The sequence below is a fragment of the Macrotis lagotis genome, chromosome X (assembly GCF_037893015.1).
Source record: "Macrotis lagotis isolate mMagLag1 chromosome X, bilby.v1.9.chrom.fasta, whole genome shotgun sequence".
NCBI classification, from domain to species: domain Eukaryota; kingdom Metazoa; phylum Chordata; class Mammalia; order Peramelemorphia; family Peramelidae; genus Macrotis; species Macrotis lagotis.
Window position 1 is genome coordinate 154,361,365 of NC_133666.1, and position 19,772 is coordinate 154,381,136.

A 19,772-nucleotide genomic window follows, 5' to 3' on the forward strand; every position below is an offset into this window, starting at 1 on the left:
TGTTATCCTCAGGCAAACTGCTGAGCATGATTCCTATGGGCAGCAGTGTGATACAGTGGATAGAACACTTGGAGTCAAGAGCAGTTCAGATGTAACTTCAGGCACTTACTACTTGGGTAATCACCCCATTTGCTGTGAATCCAGGGCTATCTCCAGTTGTTCTAATTCCCATCTGAACCCCGGTGACTAGAGAAGAAAGTGAGGCTGGTGACTTAGCACAGTATCCCCTCACTCAAATCTAAATCTTGTACTTATCATGGCATCACCTCCCTGATGCCATGATCTTCTTTGAGAATGAAGATCAAACATCATTCTCTTTCTAAATTAAATGCTTTCAGTTCAGAATTCCTGCTGTCCTTGAATTTTCTGTTTCATTGTGGAAATATTTCTTTCTAATCTCTAATCACAGTACAGGTACCCATGGATAAAGCATCCAGTTCTTCACTGCTCCTCCTTTCCTTCCTTTCTTTCTCAAAGCAGCTCCAGTATAAATGGATAACCTGGATAATTGGGACCAACTGTCCCAAAGGAAGATGGAAGATGAAAAAGACAGAGATGGAGAAAAAGAATTTCCCCTCCAAACCAAAGACTCAATGTTAGGTGCTGATACAAATTGAAAGGACCTCATCTGGGTGATGGGGAGAGAGAGACTGACCTGATAATCTGGGTTAGAGTTGTAAAGAGAAATTTGTTTGAGTGCTCCAAGAAAGAAAGTTGCTATTCATTGTTGTGAGCTCCATGGTAGGAGACAAGAGGGCTGTGAAACAGGAAGGAGTGAAGAGGGAGGGAGTTACAAAAAGTTCTCAAAAGAATATAAGCATTCTTAGTGGTGTGGTTGTGAATGATACAGAGATTCTGGAAGAGTCATGGCCTCTATACAAGACATGTGATGAACAGCTGGTCCCCTTACTAGGTGACAAGCCCCATTTACTGCTAAGTGATTCAACTAAAGAAACCAGCAAAGGAGCTAGAGTATAGAAGATTAAATTATGAGAGTTTTTAGTACTGAGAGCCAAGTTCCTGGAGACCAAATAAATGAAGACAATGTATGGGTCCTTCAAGGAGTGACTATCCTGGGAAGTGAAGAGAACTACTAGGAGCAGAGAGAAATGGTGAATAGCAACTACTGACACAAAGTGAGTATCATTCCATAGACAGAAGCTTCAGAAGGAAGACAAAGAAATCCTAGATCTCTCTTTTTAGTGGAATCCCACCCAACAGATATACTGTAAGTTGTGGGAACTATATATCTTTTTAGAAAGAGGGATACCCACTGTGGGATAGTGGTGGGCATGTTCTTGACTCTCTGAGAAATGGAATGTGAGTCTTTTCTGTGTTCATTTGTTATATGAGATAATTTATCTTTGTGAACTTGTAAGATAACTTCTCTTGGAATGTCAGATTCTGACATCATAGGTCATCTGGGAGAGGTAATCAGGCATAAGAGGTTCCCAAAATGTACCTTTGTGTTGAGGGTGATGTCTGATGTAGAAAGAGTACTAGGATTTCAGGTATCCTAATCATAGGATTAGCATTAGAAGTAAGGCTAGAGTCTAAACCAACTGAAGTTCTACCAAAGCAGGTTTTTACCTTTTCTGCAGTTTATAGACTTAGAAGTGTTCTGAGGCACTGAGAGGAAAGAGTTCTGCCTAGTCAGAGCAGCCTAGTAGCCAATAGGCAACAGAGGTAGGACTGAACCTTCCTATTGCCATAGCTCTCTAACCAACGTATACTTCTGCAAATCTAGACATTTCACCTGGAATAAGCTCAGGAAATCTCTGCTCTAAGCCCCCCCCCATTTCTGTCATTGGAAATTTGTTTTTCATTCATAGCCCCTCATTTACAGGAATTCACAATTCACTTTTTCCTTAACACCCATGCTGAATCTCAATAGGCATAGGATGACTCAAGCAGCTCTGGCTCTTAAGAAAAGCCATACCAGGGGCAGAACCAAGATGGTGAAGAAAAGCCAGGAATTTCCTTAAGCTCTCATGAACGATATCTTCTAAATGGATTCTGTAATAACAGAACCCACAAAAGAACAAAGTGGAGCATTTTCCAGTAAGGTCTAGCTCTGGTGGAGCAGGAATGTGCCTAGGGCAGAGAACTGAAACCCAGAGAGCAGGTGGCAGGACATGGTGGGTCTCAGCTACAGGAAAGATCTGCAATGAAGTCTGCTGAAGTCCAGGCTCAGCAAGCCAAAAGCCCTGACACAGGTATCCCAAACTCCCATTCAGCTGGCATACCTGAGCTGAATGCCATAGCTCAGAAAGCAAGTAGCTAGCTTGGTCTCCAGCTCAAAAAGACTTCTTGGAAAAGCTCAAAAAGGGTTTTAAAAATCAAGTAGGAAACTGAGGAAAGAAATTCAAGAGAAATTCAACATCTTATAAAAACTAGAACAAAAATTGACTAAAGAAAACAAATACTTTAAAAATACAATTGGGAGGTGGAACCTACATGCCTACCTGGTGTGGTGAAAGCAGGGACTCCCACAGCTCTCCCCCAAACCTCCAAGTTCCTTTAAATATTAGCTCTAACCAAATTCTGGAGTGGCAAAACTCACAGAAAGACTGAGTAAAACAATTTTCCAGTCCAAGACACCTTGGAAGGGTCTGTTACCCTGGGATTAGAAAGGACCCACAGTGTAGTCTGGACCATGCTAGAGCAAACTGGATCTAGTCATCCAGGAACAGAATGGGGGCACCTGCATCCCTGGGGATACCTAAGACTATGGCAGTGGTAGGATTTCCATATCTCTCATCCCAGGAATTGGCAAGGACAACTGGGAAGTTCAACGGGAAAACTGCCACATCAAAGTGAGAGCAGCACCCAGTCCGTTACAGGCCTCAGTCCAGACCTGGCCCCAGAAGACCAGGAGTAGGCCTGTGGAGCCACCCAACAGAGAGCCACCTAGCAGTTGCTTCCAGAGTGCTGAACCCATAGAAGGTAAGGAGGTCAGGGGAGACTGTCAAGGTCTCTTTGCTATCCCTGAGGTAGGATCTTGTTGCTTTACCCATACTCAGATCTGGGCTGTGTCTGAGACCACAGTCTCAGGAAAAGGAGCAGAAACATTGCAGAGCTTAATGCCTACAACAAAGCAGGACTTTCCTCACAGTTCCAGGGAAGAGGGGAATGCTCATGGTCATCCAAAGACCAGAGAATAGTTGAGGAGAGCAGTCATAGCCTTTCATAAGACCTTGGAGGAATGAAGAATTTGCAGATCCCCATCTTACAAAGAGTTGGGGAAATGAGCAAACAAGAAAATCTGACCATAAACAATTGCTTTGGTCCTATAGAAGATCAAATTACACACTCAGAACAGAATAAAGTCAAAGTCATCCATCAATACAGCTGCAAAACAACAACAAAACTCTCAAAAACTTTGTATAGTGAGTCTTCCACCCAGGAAACAGAGCCCCACCTTAACAAAGAATTGGGGAAATAAGAAAACAACACAAGAAAAAAAAATCTGACCATAGATAATTGCTTTGTGCTTTGGAGGATCAAAATACACACTCAGAACACAGCAAGTCTAAATCTAAAGTCTCCAAGAAAAATATGAATTAGTCTCAGGCTATAGGAGACCTCAAAAAAAAAGATTTTGAAAATCAAGTAAGGGAGGTCAAGGAAAAATTGGGAAGAGAAATGAGAGTGGTGGGAAAATTATGAAAACCAAGTCAGCAACTTGGTGAAAGAGATACCAAAAATATTGAAGAAAATGCCATCTTAAAAAAAAACCAATTTAGGTCAAATAGAAAAAGCAGTGCAAAAGGCCAATGGGGAGAAAAATGCCTTCAGTAGTAAAATTGACCAGATGGGAAAGGAAATACAAAAGTTCTCTGAAGAAAATAATTTGTTAAAATGGAGCTAAGGGAGGCTGATGACTTTGTGAGAAATCAAGAATCAATTAAACAAAACCAAAAGAATTAAAAACTAGAAGAAAGTGTGAACTAACACTGGAAAAACAATTGACCTGAGGATCCGAGAGACAATTTAAAAATTATTGGACTACCTGAAAGTCTTGACCTAAATAAGTACCTAGACAACATTCTTCAAGAAACTGTCCTGATATCCTAGAAACAGGATAAAATCAAAATTAAAAGAATCCATTGATCACTACCTGAAAGAGATCCTAAAATGAAAACTGCCAGGAATATTAGAACCATATTTCAGAACTCCCAATTCAAGGAAAAAATATTACAAGCAGCCAGAAAGAAACAATTCAAATATTATGGAGCAACAGTCAGGATAACAGAGATTTAGCAGCTTCTATGTTAGAGGCTATTAGTACTTGGAATATGATATTTCAGAAAGCAAAAGAACTTGGATTACAACCAAGAATCAACTACCCAGAAAAACTAAGTATATTATTTCAGGGGAAAAGATAGACATTCAATGAAATAGGGACCTTTCAAACTTTCCTGATGAAATGACCAGAGCTGAACAGAAAGTTTGATCTTCAAGTACAGGTCTCAGGTTAAGCTTAGAGAGGTAGATGGGAAGGGGAAATTATGAGGGACTTAATAGTGCTGTATTCCTGCATAGGAAGATGATACTAATAACTGATATGGACCTTCTAATTTATAAGGGCTGTTAGAAGGAGCATATATAAATGTATGTAAGATAGGAGGGAGTTGAATTTGAAGGTATAATATATTTTTTTTAAATGGAGTCAATGAGGGAGAAAGGAATGTACTGGGACAAAGAGAAAGGAGAGGTAGAATAGGATAAATTATTTCACATAAAAGAGGCAAGAAAAATCTTTTGCAGTGGAGTGTAAAGGGGAAAAATAAAGGGGAGTGAGTGTACTTTACTGTCATCCAAAATGACTCAGAGATGAAATAAAATGTATACTTAATTAGGTGTAAAATCTATCTTACCCTAGAGGAAAATTGGAGAAGAAATGAATAGGAGGAAGGGGAGAGGGGAAAAGGAAGGAGCTGTAGGTGGTAGAAGAGAGGGAAGATTATGGGAGAGGGTAGATAGAGGTAACACAGGGTGACAGGAGAAAGATAGAATAGAGTAAATGGGGGTGAGGGGAAATACTATAGAGAGAAATAAGCTAGCAATAGCAACTGTGGGAAAAAATAATAGAAACAGTTTCTCTGATGAACTTATGATAAAGAATTCTATCCATCCCAAAGAAAGAGATGATGGTGTCTATATACAGGCTGAAACATAAAAAAAAATACAATTGGATAAATGCAAAAATAGATGGAAAAAAGATAACTCCTTTAAAAATAGAATTGAATAAATATAAAAAGATACACAAAAGCTGACTGAAGATAATTCCTTGAAAAATAGAATGTACAAGTGGAAGTTGATGATTCTGTGAGACATCAAAAATCAGTCAAGCACAATAAAAAAATTAAAATATTGAAGAAAATGTAAAATACATCATTGGAAAAACAACTGACCTGGAAAATAGATCCAGAAGAGATAATTTAAGAATTATTGGACTACCTGAAAGTCCTGATCAAAAAAGAAACTGAGCAACATCTTTTAAGAAATCATCATGGAAGCCTGTCCTAATATTCTAAAGGGGGAAATAATCATTGAAAAAAATCCACTGATCACTTCTAAAAAAGATCCCAAAATGAAAATGACAAGGAATTCTGTAGCCAAATTCCAGAAGTATATCAAAGAGAAAATCCTGCAGGCCATCAGAAAGAAGCAATTCAAATACCAAGGAACCACACTCAGGAATACACAAAACTTGATAGCATCAACTTTAAAGTATCAAAGAGTTTGGAATATGATATTACACAGAGCAAAGGAGCTTGGATTACAACCAAGACTAAACTACCCAGCAAAACTGAGCATTCTCTTTCAGGGGGAAAGATGCATTTCAAATTTTTCTGATGAAAAACCAGAGCTAAATATAAAATTTGATCTTCAGCAGGACACTCAAGAGATAAATGAAAAAGAAAAACAGGAGGGGAAAAAATACTGTTATTCGATAAGATTAAACTGACTACATCCTTACATGGGAGGAAGATATTCATAACTCCTGAGAAATGTAACTCCTGAGAACTGTAACTTCATTAGAGGGGGTATACTGAAGGCATGGACATAAGTTAATTTTGATGGGATGATTTTAAAAAATAAGACATTAAGGGATGGCTAGGTGGCATGGTGGATAGAGCACTGGCCTTGGAGTCAGGAGTACCTGGGTTCAAATCCTACCTCAGACACTTAATAATTACCTAGCTGTGTGGCCTTGGGCAAGTCACTTAACCCCATCACCTTGAAAAATCTAAAAAAAAATAAGACATTAAGAAAAGGGATTATAAAAAAGGAATGGGAAGGCAAAATCATATCACATGAAGAGGTACAAAGGATCTATTATAGTAGCTGGAAAGAAGGGAGAAGGTGAGAATTGCTTTCATCAGATTTGGCTCAGAGAAGTAATGACACATACATTCAGAGGGTTTAGAAATTTATCTTGCCTAATGCTTACAGAACATTAGGAGGAGAAGGGGGTGGGGGGAGGAAAGGAGGGACTGATAAAAGGAAGGGAAAGAAGGGAAAAGTAAAATGGGAAAAGAGAAAAAAGGGATGGGGGAACTGATAGAAAGGGGTAGATTGAGGGAGGCAATGTTCAGAAACAACACTGGTGAAGAGGGATAGGATGAAAGGAGAAAGAATAGAAAAGTATAAATAGAGGTGAAATAGAATGGAAGATAAGAGTTAGTAATAACTGTGAGTGGGATGGACCCTCTCATAAAATGGAATTAGTTAGCAGAGTGGATTAAAAACCAGAATAATACATTATGTTGTTTTATAAGAAACACATTTGAAACAGATACATACAAAGGTAAAAGGCATCAGCTAAAGTGAAAAAAGCAGATATAGCAATCTATTTCAGACAAAGCAAAAGCAAAAATAGTATTTCATTAAAAGGGATAAGAAAGGAAACTTCCAAAAACATCTTCCAAAAAAGAACTATAGACAATGAAGTGATTTCAATACAAAACATAAGTGCATTAAGTGGTATAGCAACCAGATTCTTAGAGAAGAAACTAAATATATCATTTAAAAACAATAAGCAAAATATAATATGAAAAAATAGATGAAGGATTTCTGCCAAATTCCTTCTATGACAACAATACTATGCTGATACCTGTACAAGAAGAGCTAAACAGAGAAAGAAAATTTTTGATCAATCACCCTAATGCTATTGATGCAAAAAAATTAAATATAATATGAGCAAAGTGATTACCAACAAATTATCACTAGGATAATAATTATGATCAGGTAGGATTTATACCAGGAATGCAGAGTTGGTTCAATATTAAGAAAACTATCAGTCTAATTGACTATATCAATAAAAAAGCTAAGAGAAATCATATGATTATTTCAATAGATGCTGGGAAAGCTTTTGACAAAATACATACCCCATTCTTATTGAAAATATTAGAGAGTATGGGATAAAGTAGCATTTCCTTAAAACGATAAGCAGTTTCTATTATGAAAAAGGGTAAAAACATAACTTGTACAAAAATAGTCATAGCAGCCTTGTTTGTGGTAGCAAAGAATTGGAAATTAAGTAAATGTCCTTCAATTGGGGACTGGCTTAACAAACTGTGGTATATGTATGTCATGGAACACTATTTTCTATTAGAAACTAGGAGGGATGGAAATTCAGGGAAGCCTGGAAGGATTTGCATGAACTGATACTGAATGAGATGAGCAGAACCAGAAAAACATTGTACACCCTAACAGCAACATGGGGGAGGGTGCGATGATCAGCTTTGATGGACTTGCTCATTCCATCAGTGCAACAATCAGTGACAATTTTAGGCTATCTGTGATAGAGAATACCATCTATATCCAAAGAAAGAAATGGGGAGTTTGAATAAAGACCAAACACTATTACTTTCGACTTGGGCGGGGGGGAGAACCCATTATCTTATTATGTAATTTTGCTATTTCTTATACTTTATTTTTCTCCTTTAAGGATATGATTACTCTCTCATCACATTCAACTTAGATCAATGTATACCATGGAAAGAATGAAAAGACTAACAGACAACCTTCTGTGTGTGTGTGTGTGTGGGGGGGGGATCAAGAATAGGGGAAAAATTGTAAAACACAAAACAAATAAAATCTTTCTTTAAAAAAGAGTAAGAGTTGATGCTAATAGTTTTAAAGCAATAGTCAAATTATTTGGAAAATTTATAAAGCAGAGATATCAAGCAAAACAAACAAAAAAATGATAAGCAGTTTTTAACTAAAACCATCAGCAAGCATTATATGCAATGGGGATAAGCTAGAAGCATTCCAAATAAAATCAAGGGTGAAACAAAGATGCCTTTATCATCATTATTATTAATAATATACTAGAATATGCTAGCAATAAGAGAAGAAAAAAATTTGAAGAAATTAGAATAGGTGAGGAAGAAACAAAACTCTCTTTATAGATGACATGGTTTAGAGAATCCTAGAAAATCAATTAAAAACTACTTGAAACAATTAGCAATTTTAGAAAAGTTATAGGATATAATATAAACCCACATAAAGCACTAGCATTTCTTTATATTGCCAATAAAGCATAATAGCAAGAGACTGAAAGAGAAATTCCATTTAAAGTCACTGTAGACAGCAAAAAATATTTGGGAGTCAATCTGCCAAAACAAACTCAGAAATTACATGAAAAAATTACAAAATACTTTTCATACAAATCAGATCTAAAAAATTGGGCAAATGTCAATTGCTCATATGTAGGTCAAGCTAAAATAATAAAAGTGACATTTTACCTAAATTAAATTACTCATTCAGTGCCATAACAAACTACCAAAAAATTACTTTAGTGAATTAGAAGTCAATGGAAAAAAATTCATTTGGAGAAACAAAAGATCAATAATATCAAGGGAATTAATGAAAAAGTGCAAAGGAAAGTAGCCTAACCATGCTAGATTTAAAATAAAATTATAAATCATAAAAATTGTTTGATACTGACTTAAAAACAGAGTGGTGTATCAGTGGAATAGATTAGGTATAAAAAAAACAATAGTGAAAGGAAACTATAGTAATCCACTGATAAATCCAAAGACTTTAACTCCTGGGAAGAACTTTTTAACAAAAACTGCTGGGGGAAGCTGGTAAATAGAATGGCAGAAACTGGGCAGATCTCACATCCTATACAAAGATAAGGTCAATATGAGTGCAGAATTTAAACATAAAAGATGGCACCATATGCCAGTTAAGAGAGCAAGAAATCGAGAGAGAGAGAGAGAGAGAGAGAGAGAGAGAAATCTTTAAGATTTAATCTTTTTGGGGAGGCTAGGTGGCACAGTGGATAAAGCACTGGCCCTGGAGTCAGGATTACCTGGGTTCAAATATGGTCTCAGACACTTAAATTACGTAGCTGTGTAGCCTTGGGCAAGCCACTTAACCCCATTTGCCTTGCAAAAACCTAAAAAAAAAAAATTTAATCTTTTAAGATTAAATCTTTCAGATTTAAGAAAAGGGGATCAGGGGGCAGCTAGGTAGCACAATGGATAGAGCACTGACTGTGGAGCTAAGACAAATTGAATTCAAATCTGATCTCAGACACTTAATAATTACCCAGCTGAGTGATCTTGGACAAGTTACTACCCTATATGACCAAAGAAGAGACAGAGAATATTGTAAAATGCAAAATGGATAATTTTGATTAAATTTAAAAAAGGTTTTGTACAAATAAAATCAATGTAACCAAAATTAAAAGGAATGTAGTAAGTTAGGAAATCATTTTTACAGCCAGGGTTTCTGATAAAGGACTCATTTCTAAAATTTATAAAGAACTGAGTCAAATTTGTAAGAATGCAAGTCATTTCCCAAGAGCTAAATGGTCAAAGGATATGAACAGGCAATTCTCAGGTGAAAAAAACTACTCTAGATTAGAAAAATCATATCCTTAAAGGAGAAAAATAAAGTATAAGAAATAGCAAAATTATATAATATAATATATAATATTATATAATATATAATTTTCCCCCCAAATTGAAGGTTCTGATGTTCTACCTCTTTCCTATTAGATTGGATAAAATGAAAAAGAAAGAAAATGATCAATATTGGGGAAAACTGGGACACTAATGCATTCTTGGTGGAGTTGTGAACTGATCCAACCTTTCTGGAGAGTAATTAGGACTAAAGAGTAATAAAACTGTGCATGCCCTTTGATTCAGCTGTCCCGCTACTATATATTTATCCTAAAGAGAAAAGAAAAGGTAAAAAACCCACATTTACAAAAATATTTATTGCAACTCTTTTTTGTAGTGGCAAGAACTGGAAATTCAGGGAATGCCCATCAACTGGGGAATGGTTGAACAAATTGTGGTACATGAATACAATGGAGTACAATTGTTCTGTAAGAAATCATGAGCAGGGGCGGCTAGGTGGCGCAGTGGATAAATCACCGGCCCTGGAGTCAAGAGTGCCTGGGTTCAAATCCGGTCTCAGACACTTGGTAATTGCCTAGCTGTCTGGCCTTGGCCAAGCCACTTAACCCCGTTTGCCTTGCAAAAATCTAAAAAACAAACAAAAACAAACAAACAAAAAAAAAAACCATGAGCAGCCATACTTCAGAAATACCTGGAAAGACTTGCATGAACTGATAAGAACCAATATATGAGTATATACTCATTAACTGCAACATTGTGTAATGATCACTTATGATAAACTTGCTCCTCTCAACAGTACAATAATCAAAGATAATTCTCAAGGGCTTGTGATGGAAAATACCATTCATATCTAGAGAAAGAGTTATAGAATCTGAATGCAGAACAAAGCTTAATTTCAGGTTTTAAAATTATATTTTATGATTTTCCCCCCTCACATGGTTTTATCTTTTTTTGTTCAGATTCTTCTTTCACAACGGGATTAATATGGGAAAATTTTTTAAAATAGTTATATATGTGTAACCTATTTTAAATTGCTTTGTCAGAGAAGGGCTAGAGGGAGAAAAATGTGAAACTCAAATTTTTTTAAAATTTTTTTTGAGGTTTTTGCAAGGCAAACGGGGTTAAGTGGCTTGCCCAAGGCCATACAGCTAGGCAATTATTAAGTGTCTGAGACCGGATTTGAACCCAGGCACTCCTGACTCCAGGGCCAGTGCTTTATCCACTACGCCACCTAGCCGCCCGGAAACTCAAATTCTTACAAAAAATAATTGCTGAAAACTATCTTTGCCTGTAGTAAAAAAGAAATCAATTTTTAAATTGAAGAAAAAGAAACAGTCATACCTCCTCTAATCTAATTAAAAATGGGGATACATAAAATTCAGGATTTCTTGTGTTCTCATCAAAGTGAGTACTCATCCCACAATGCAAATTAGGACCCACCTTTGCAGAATGATGAGTTTTTTTGAGGTGATGAAGTCCAGATGAAGAAAATTGTCTTTCAGAGACTGTGGTATTATGTGACTTAACATAAAGCATCACTGAAAGAATATTTTTTTTTAAGTTGAACCTTAGCTTGTGGAGAAACTTGGGACTGTTCAAAACGGTACACAATTCACCAAATATAATCTAACCCTTATCATCCTCCTTTTTACTGGGTCCAAATGATTGTTCATGCACACAATATATATCCTAGTTATACACATCAATGGTCCAACTCTATGGACTTTCTTTTTTTATTTTTACAACTTTTTTTTTTTAGGTTTTTGCAAGGCAAAATGTGGTTAAGTGGCTTGCCCAAGACCACACAGCTAGGTCATTATTAAGTGTCTGAGACCAGATTTGAACCCAGGTACTCCTGACTCCAAGGCCGGTGCTTTATCCACTACACCACCTAGCCGCCACTGGAATTTCCATCTAACTGTTAATCATTGTCTTTATTTACTTGTTTTTTCCAGGATTGAATTTAGGATGAACTTTAAAAAAACATCACCGACATGGGCAGGACCAGGGCGTCTGTTAATAAGAGGAAGGCTTCAGGTACAAACCTCAAAACTCTGATTGCCCTTTCTGGGTAAGCCGAGAGCTTTCAGCTCAGTTTTTCTAGTTCACTCATCATGTTTGTAAATGAAACAGTATTCCAATGGGTTGCTATTTCCAATTAAACCGATAGATGGCACTCAATGGTTGAGTCATTTCACTAGCAAATTTGAAGCCAGTTTTTATGAACTTATCTTAGTGCTTTCCTGGACTATTCTTATAAGAATACTAACTAACACTCACACCCCTGTTCCCATAGGATTCCAATCTTCTTCCCAACTTCAAGTGACCTGAGAGGTTACTTATTATTCACAGATAGACTAAATAAGTTCTTTGGTTAAAAAAAAAAAAGAAACATAGGCTTTCAAACTTCTAAGGATTGGTTAGCCCAATGTTTCTCTGAAATACTAATTCCTCCTTCCAATTTTTCTGTATCTGATGTTGTTCAAGAGCAACCAAAGATCTTATCACCAGAAAAATCTCTAGCCCCATTCTTCTGTCTGGTCTCAAATGTAATGGTACTAAATAGTCCCTAAAGCAGTTCACTTGACCTCCCACATTCTGACAAGATGTGTGAAAATCATTACTTGGGGCATTCATCAGCATCTTTCTAATCACTAGGTAAACTTGGTGTAGCAAAATGGAAAATGTTCCTTTTAGAATTTAAGTCCTGACTCAACAGCTTACTCCTTTTTCTAAGCTTAGACAAATCAATGCACTTCACTGGGCATCAGTTTCTCTCTTTGAATATTGAGGGAATTAGACTAGATAGCTTCTGAGGCAGAGTCTAATTTGTGGGGAAATATTTAACAAAATAAATAAAGATGAAATTTGTTTTGGAGTCATTTTCAGTCATGTTTGACTCTTCATGACCTCATTTGAAGTTTTGTTGGCAAATATACTGGAGTAGTTTACCATTACCATCCCCATTCATTTTACAGATTAGAAAACCAAGGCAAATAGGATTAAATGACTTACCCAAGGTCACACAAGCTAATGTCTGAAATTAGTCTCCCTGTCTGACACTCTTTTATGCCACTTAACTGGCAACAAGACAAGGATAATGTGAACATATGCTTTTCTAAGTTACAGGAATCCTTATGTATAGTTTAGTGCCCCCCCCCATTCTATTTGAGGTTGAAACTACTGCTCTAAGTATTTTCCAGCTCTAAATCTATGACTAATTGAAATAAATAAAAGCCCAGACCTACAGGAATGTTCAGGGAGCTTTGCTAGGCAACGAACAGTTTAGATATTTGATAAGCCTGCATCTGGAAGAGTATGAGGATATAGAATCAAAAGGACTGATCTCCCCAAAGCATGGGTAGGTAGACTGTTCCCTAAGTGGGAAAGAAAAGTCTTTGAATATTTCTCTAGAAGGGGAACTGAATCTGTATAGATGCACTAACTGGATAAAATGAACCTTTGCTTTTCTGGTGGTGATTGAGGCAGACACAGACTGCTCCAAGTCCCCAAATAGCGAAGGACAGGTAGTACTAGAAGTTAGGCTAACAATAAATCATGAATATCTGGTATGGCTTTTGTCTTGTTTCTTTTGCATTCTTTCACTCTCTTGGGTGACTGAGTGTTAGAGATGAAATAGATTATACTCCCCCTGTGGACTAGACTCCCACAATTTGGAAATATATCCAAATAGGTATGTCCTTTCCAGCCTAGCTGGCTCTCAGGCTGCTATTATTCTCATCTTCCTTTTCTTTGCTTTCTCCTGTAGAGATCATAATGTCAGAATCCAAATGTGGTGGTATCACTGTGATCAGTGGTGAAAAGAATTTGTTGTAAAAATCTTTATAGTTTTTCACCAATTTTGTTTGCAATTCTCCTTTCAACTTCAACTTCAAATGTCCTTGTAGATCATTCTTTAAATATAGAGCTGAAGGGATCCTTACAGTTCATCTAATACAAATCATTCACTTATAGATGAGAAAACTCAATACCTAAGGAGGTTAATGGTTTACCTCCCTTTGGCACATGCAGTAAAAGCAGCAGAATCAATATCTGAGCCTAGTTCTTCCAACTCCAAGACCAGAAATCTTTTTGTGCAAACTCTATCCTCTTTCTTCCAAAATAATAACATTCAAAATGGAAGGATTGGTTTTTATAGTTTATTTGTTTGTTTTTTTGCAAAGCAATGGGATTAAGTGGCTTGCCCAAGGCCACACAGCTAGGTAATTATTAAGTGTCTGAGGTCACATTTGAACTCAAGTCCTCCTGACTCCAGGGCCAGTGCTCTATCCACTATACCACCTAGCTGCCCCAAGAATTGATTTTTTTAAAGAAATATTTATTCTCAAATTCTTCAGTTCATCAGTCCCTTAGGCTCTGTTCTTTCACCCAGTTTCTAATTTAACTGTATCATCATCCAGCTCAGATCTCTTTTTACTTTATCCAATTGGAATGATTTTTGCATAGTTGTTTCTCTTGCCAAACTTTCTTTAAATTGGGTTTTCCTTCAACTGAATCCACTGTTTTATGAATAATACTACTTGTAAACTTCCACCACCCTCCTCTATAAGAACACAGAAACTGGAGCATGGCTGTCATATCTTCTTGTTTGGTTAAATATTAGTTGGCTGAGGCTGTTTCTTTACAAATACCAACCAGTGAAAAACAAAACAAAACCACTTATGAGAAATCATGTCTTCCATCACTGCCATCTTGGTTCCCAGTCTTCTTGAAAAGAAAATTCCAGAGAATTGTCTCCAATCTGAACAAATGGGAGGAATGGACTAGATGACCTCTAAGATTCTCTTCCTCTCTATATCTGTGATCCTAGGAGTAGATCATTTGAGTAGGCTAAGAATTTAGGGCAGTTAGGTGGCATAGTAAATGAAGCACTGGATAGGGAATCAGGAAGAGACATCTTTCTGAGTTCAAATCTGGTCTCAGACTCTTCCTAGCTGGGTGAACCTGGGTAAGTAAGTCAATTCTGTTTTCTCATCTGTAAAATGAACTGGGAGAAGAAAACAGCAAACCACTCCAGTATCTTTGCCAAGAAAATTCCAAATGGAGTAATGATGAATGGGATACAACAGAATAATTTAAAAAGTGGAGAGAAATGAGGATCTGCGGTGTTCTATACTAAGATAAGCAAAGGGAGTCAGAGCCATTTAAAACTTTACCAGTCTATGGTTAGCAGGTCTCAGACACTTTTGAAGGGATCATTAAGTTAAATAACAATGAATAATGGGATTGATAAAATTCTTTTAGTAGTGGGATATATACCCAGAGAATCATTCTAACTATTTCTATATGCCTATTCTTCTTCCCTCTTAATCTACCTAATTCCTATTCCTAATTCTATTTCTATCAGTTGACAGATACTAATCCTTCCAATTATAGTGTATAACCATACTATTTTTAAAAGGCATTACAAACTAGGATAAAGCTATTTGCTGTTCTCTTCTTGAATTCATTTGGGATTTTCTTGGCAAAGATATGGGAAAGTGGCTCCTTCTCTAGTTCATTTTACAGATGAGGAAAACAGGTAAAGAGGGTTAGGAGACTGTCCAGAGTCACAATAAATGTCCAATAAATGTCTGAGACCAGATTTCCATTCAGAAAGATAAGTCCAGGCCTGGTATTCTATCTATCTGACCTAGTGCAAAGCTATCTAACTTGAATTAGAATCTGAACAATGACTTATTGAGTCTTGTCATTCAACTTGTTCAAAATTTATCTAGTTTTCCACAAAAATAATGTTCTTAGGACTTCCCTGCTGGAGTGAAAATACCCCCCCCCCCAAATCATGGATTCAAGATCTTTATGCCTTTAATTCCCAGTCCGGAGATTAGCTTCCATACCTGAAACTGAGGGCAAATTAAACAGAACAGAGAGACCCCAGGCCCATTTCTTAGAGTTGATATAAATAGGGAGAGATAACCTCTCCTATCAGTGCAGGATCAGTTCTATTCTTTACTCTTGATGCAGCAGGAAAGAAACTGTTCCAGTCCTGACATAGATGCAGCTCCTTCCAATTATACAGTCAATCATAGAAGGTTTTACTCATTTACCAGTGGAAATTTGTAGAATGCAGGGTTCCTCCAGGTTAGGAAATCTGGTCATGTCCAGGGCAAACCCTCCATATATGCACTAATTATGATTGATAGCATTTGTCACTTTTGTGAAAGAAACTAGCTCAGGTGAGCAATGGAGTCTCATCTTTTGGTGCACCACAACCAGAGGTAAATTTAATGGGGACTTTTTGAGAGAAAAAAAATTACTCCTTAGGGTGGGAACTGGGAAGTACCTCTGACTCCATGTGTTTTCTATATGTGTACTTTAGTACCTTTATTTTTCAAGTTTGAGCCCACTTTCCCCAAGATCCCACTGTGTATAGAGGGATTTAGTAGGGAGATGTTTTGTAACAATCACTTTTTTGAATCAGTTAACAAAAAGTCTGCCAAAATATTTGGAGACATCCTGATTTCTAGAGCTAAGGTTAGGCAAGCAGACTTTTCCCTGTGCTCATCAAAACAGTCCTTTGGTTATAGGAAGACACGAATGGCAAAACTTTACTGGTGGGGAATCTCAACTTCCCTCTCTTAGAATTAGATAAGTTTTAGCATAAAATAAAGAAGGAAATTAAGGAGGTGAATAGAATGTTAGAAAACTTAGATATGATAGACTTCTGGAGAAAATTGAATGGGATGAAAGGAATATACCTTTTTTCCTGCAGTAGATGGCACCTACACAAAAATTTACCATCTATTAGGGCAATAAAAGCCTCATAATCAAATGCAGAAAGGCAGAAATATTTATGCATCCTTTTCAGATCATGATGCAATAAAGGGCCATAGAGACATTGACCTAAAATAAGTTTTTTGTCTTTCATTCTCTATGAAGACCATGATATCAGGGAAGTGATACCATGACAAGTACATGAATTGGATTTGGGTTGGGGGGGGAGGGCTGTACAAAGTCACCAGCCTCACTTTCTCCTCCAGAGACATCTAGGTCCAGTGGCCAGATATGAATCAGGATAACTGGAGATGGCTCTGGATGTGAGGCAGTCAGGGTTAAGTGACTTGCCCAAGGTCACATGGTTAGTAGGTATCTGAGACTGGATTAGAACTCCTGTCCTCCTGATTCCAAAGCCAGTGCTCTATCCACTGTGCCAGCCAGCTGCCCTTAGACCTAAAACTAATTGGAAACTAAATAACCCTAATTTTAAAAGATGAGTGGATCAAACAGCAAAGCATGGAAAGAATTAAATAATGAGACAACATACCAAAACTTCTGTGATAACAGCCAAAGCAGTTATTAGAGGATATATTATATCTCTAAATGTTTACATGAATAAAATAGAGAAAGAGTAGATCAATGAACTGAACATGTAACTAAAAAAGTTATAAAAATAACAAATTAAAAATCTCCAATTAAATACTAAATTAGAAATTCTGAAAATTAAAGGAGAAATTAAGAAACAACAACATCAATCCTTTGCACTTGCCCTCTAGATGATCTCACCTTCTGGATAATCTCAGTCACAGCAAAATCCCAGAATTGTTTCCTATCAGCACCAGGTGTTCTCAGAGCTTGAACAAGTACCTGTTGTTCTGAACATGAAGTCCTTCTACAAATCAAGCTTGCCACAGTTTTGCTATTATCCTTCATCAAGCCTACAACTCACAGGTAGTCTTTAGTGGAAGTACTGCAATCTCCCCATGCCAAAGCAAGTCTCTACCTTTCAGAATTTGTTTTAATGAAAAATAAGGATTAAATTTTATAAAGTTTTTAGAAAGCAGGATGACATTTAGATAATTGTTTCTTCCAGAAGATTAAGATGGATATTTTCATTGTAGCAGGGCAATGAAGGAAAGCTAACTTGGCAGTAATCCCAGAGTGCAGAAAAAGAAGAAAAGTAGATGAATGGTTTGCCCCTCATACTAACCTCTTGTTAACCCTTCTTTGACCACTTTTTCTATTTCAGATTGATGACATTATTACATTGGATTTCCCCTTGAGACTTCAACTAGAAGAGGATGAAACTAGTCCCTGAATCCTTCTGCACCATTAGGAAAGGGAAGCATAGTCCCTTTAATCTACAAGAGACATAGCTAGGGGTTTGTTTTTTACTGAAATAACCTCGCCACTGGAAAACAGAATGTAGAATGAATGGCAGAGACAGGAGAGTCAGGGATCAATTAGAAGTGAAATTAATTTCAGAGTGAGGAAAAGAGCCTGCAAGCAAGGACACACGTGCCAGAGCCCCACTTCTAATGGGAGAGACCTGCTTTAGTGGGAGGAGATCTCAATACTTACACCTATGGCTGTGCTATGCAGTGTGCTGTAATCTCTGACCACGAGGGGTGACAGCAATGATGAGACGATTTTGATTCATAGCAGAGCTTCATGTCCAAAACATGGGTACAGAAGGTGCTTGTACGAGCTAAGATAACACTTGGTGCTAGTAGGAAATAATTCTGGGATTTTGCTGTGAATGAGATCATCCAGAGCCTGAGATCATCTAGAAGGGGAGTGCAAAGGATTGTTGGCATGCCAAACTCAGGGTGCAGTCTGCTTTCTGGGCTTTAGCTCTGGGAAATAAGATATCTCCAAATAGCTTGATAATAGGGGGAAATAGTTTCTGGATAATTTATTTATTTTGTTAATAAAATCAGCATGTTATTAATAAAATGAAGGTCATTTGGTTGGCTTTCTTGGACCAAAGAAAATCATAGCAGCAGAGCTTATAGTTTATATATCTTTCCAATGTACTTCCATGTCACCCATCATCATGTCACCCTTGGTTTGAGAAAACATCACTATACCAACCATTCCCAGCTATACCAGGCCACACCCAGCTATACCAGATCACTCCCAGTCTTGGACTATCTAAAGGAAAGGATGTGTCTCCCAACAAGCATCAGTAGAACACAATGAGTTTAACTACCCTAGATTAAATTCCTTGAGAGGTTGGGTGGGGTCTGACCAAGATTTAGGAGAGTCAATGAAATCTCATTATCAGTATTGCCTTCAAAAAAAACATTTTTAAAATGAGGAATTTAAAAAAAGGAGAGAGCCTCTGAATCTCCCCAAGATATTAGTTAATAATATTCATTTCTCATTAGATACATATTATGTGTGTAGCTTGGGAAGTGTTATCACCACTCATCCACTACCTCATCATCCTTCTTAGTTCTCATCCTGGATTCTAAAGAAACTAAGAAATATTTTTTGAAATTTTTACACTAATAAAATTGTAACATGTCTTGTTGATTAAATTAATTAGCACTGGGACCCCACCCCAGTTTATTAAATATCAGGGTTGATCTTGTCAAATGCAAAACTCAACTAGTTGCCCTGCTGTGCTGGTAATCACAAGCAGGCAGAGACATCCTGGGTCAGTAGACAGGGAGGGAAACTAATATGCTTTATAACTGATATAACAGATATCATGAGTAGGCAGCCACTCCTCTCCCCTAAGGAACTATGACAACACCTCTCCTTCCCTGATGGAAATGAGATATAAAGCAGACAGCCAAAGTCAAGGGGCACTTGAGACAACTTGACACCACCATGAGGTGGATCCCACCACCCTACTTTATGATCTTTGTTTCATTCCTATATATTTGCCTTTCCCAAAATTCCACTTCTAGATCAGTATCTAACTGGGCTTCCATGCTTCCAAGATCACAAGTTTAAGAGGGATAAAGAACACATGTCAACCTAGTTCTATTTGTCTTTCTTAAGACCAAACTCAGAAGATTAATATTTGATAACCTAATTCTGTTTTGTCTCTCTTAAAACTGAATTTGAGAGGTTGACAATCCCTATATCAAATGCACTAATTCTCTAGGCCTAAATATCATGAAATTGTCTAATAAC

The 19,772-nt window shown here is 37.1% G+C and overlaps 1 long non-coding RNA gene across 1 annotated transcript in view; it reads left to right on the forward strand.

Annotated features, from left to right (window-relative positions):
• Positions 1–18,529, forward strand: part of LOC141501248 (uncharacterized) — a 201,691-nt gene extending 183,162 nt beyond the window's left edge. Inside the window, exons 6-8 of the long non-coding RNA XR_012472180.1 lie at positions 11,843–11,924; positions 17,402–17,576; positions 17,875–18,529. This is a non-coding gene — a long non-coding RNA (uncharacterized LOC141501248). The remainder of the gene's footprint in view (positions 1–11,842; positions 11,925–17,401; positions 17,577–17,874) is intronic.
• Positions 18,530–19,772: the final 1,243 nt, after the last annotated feature.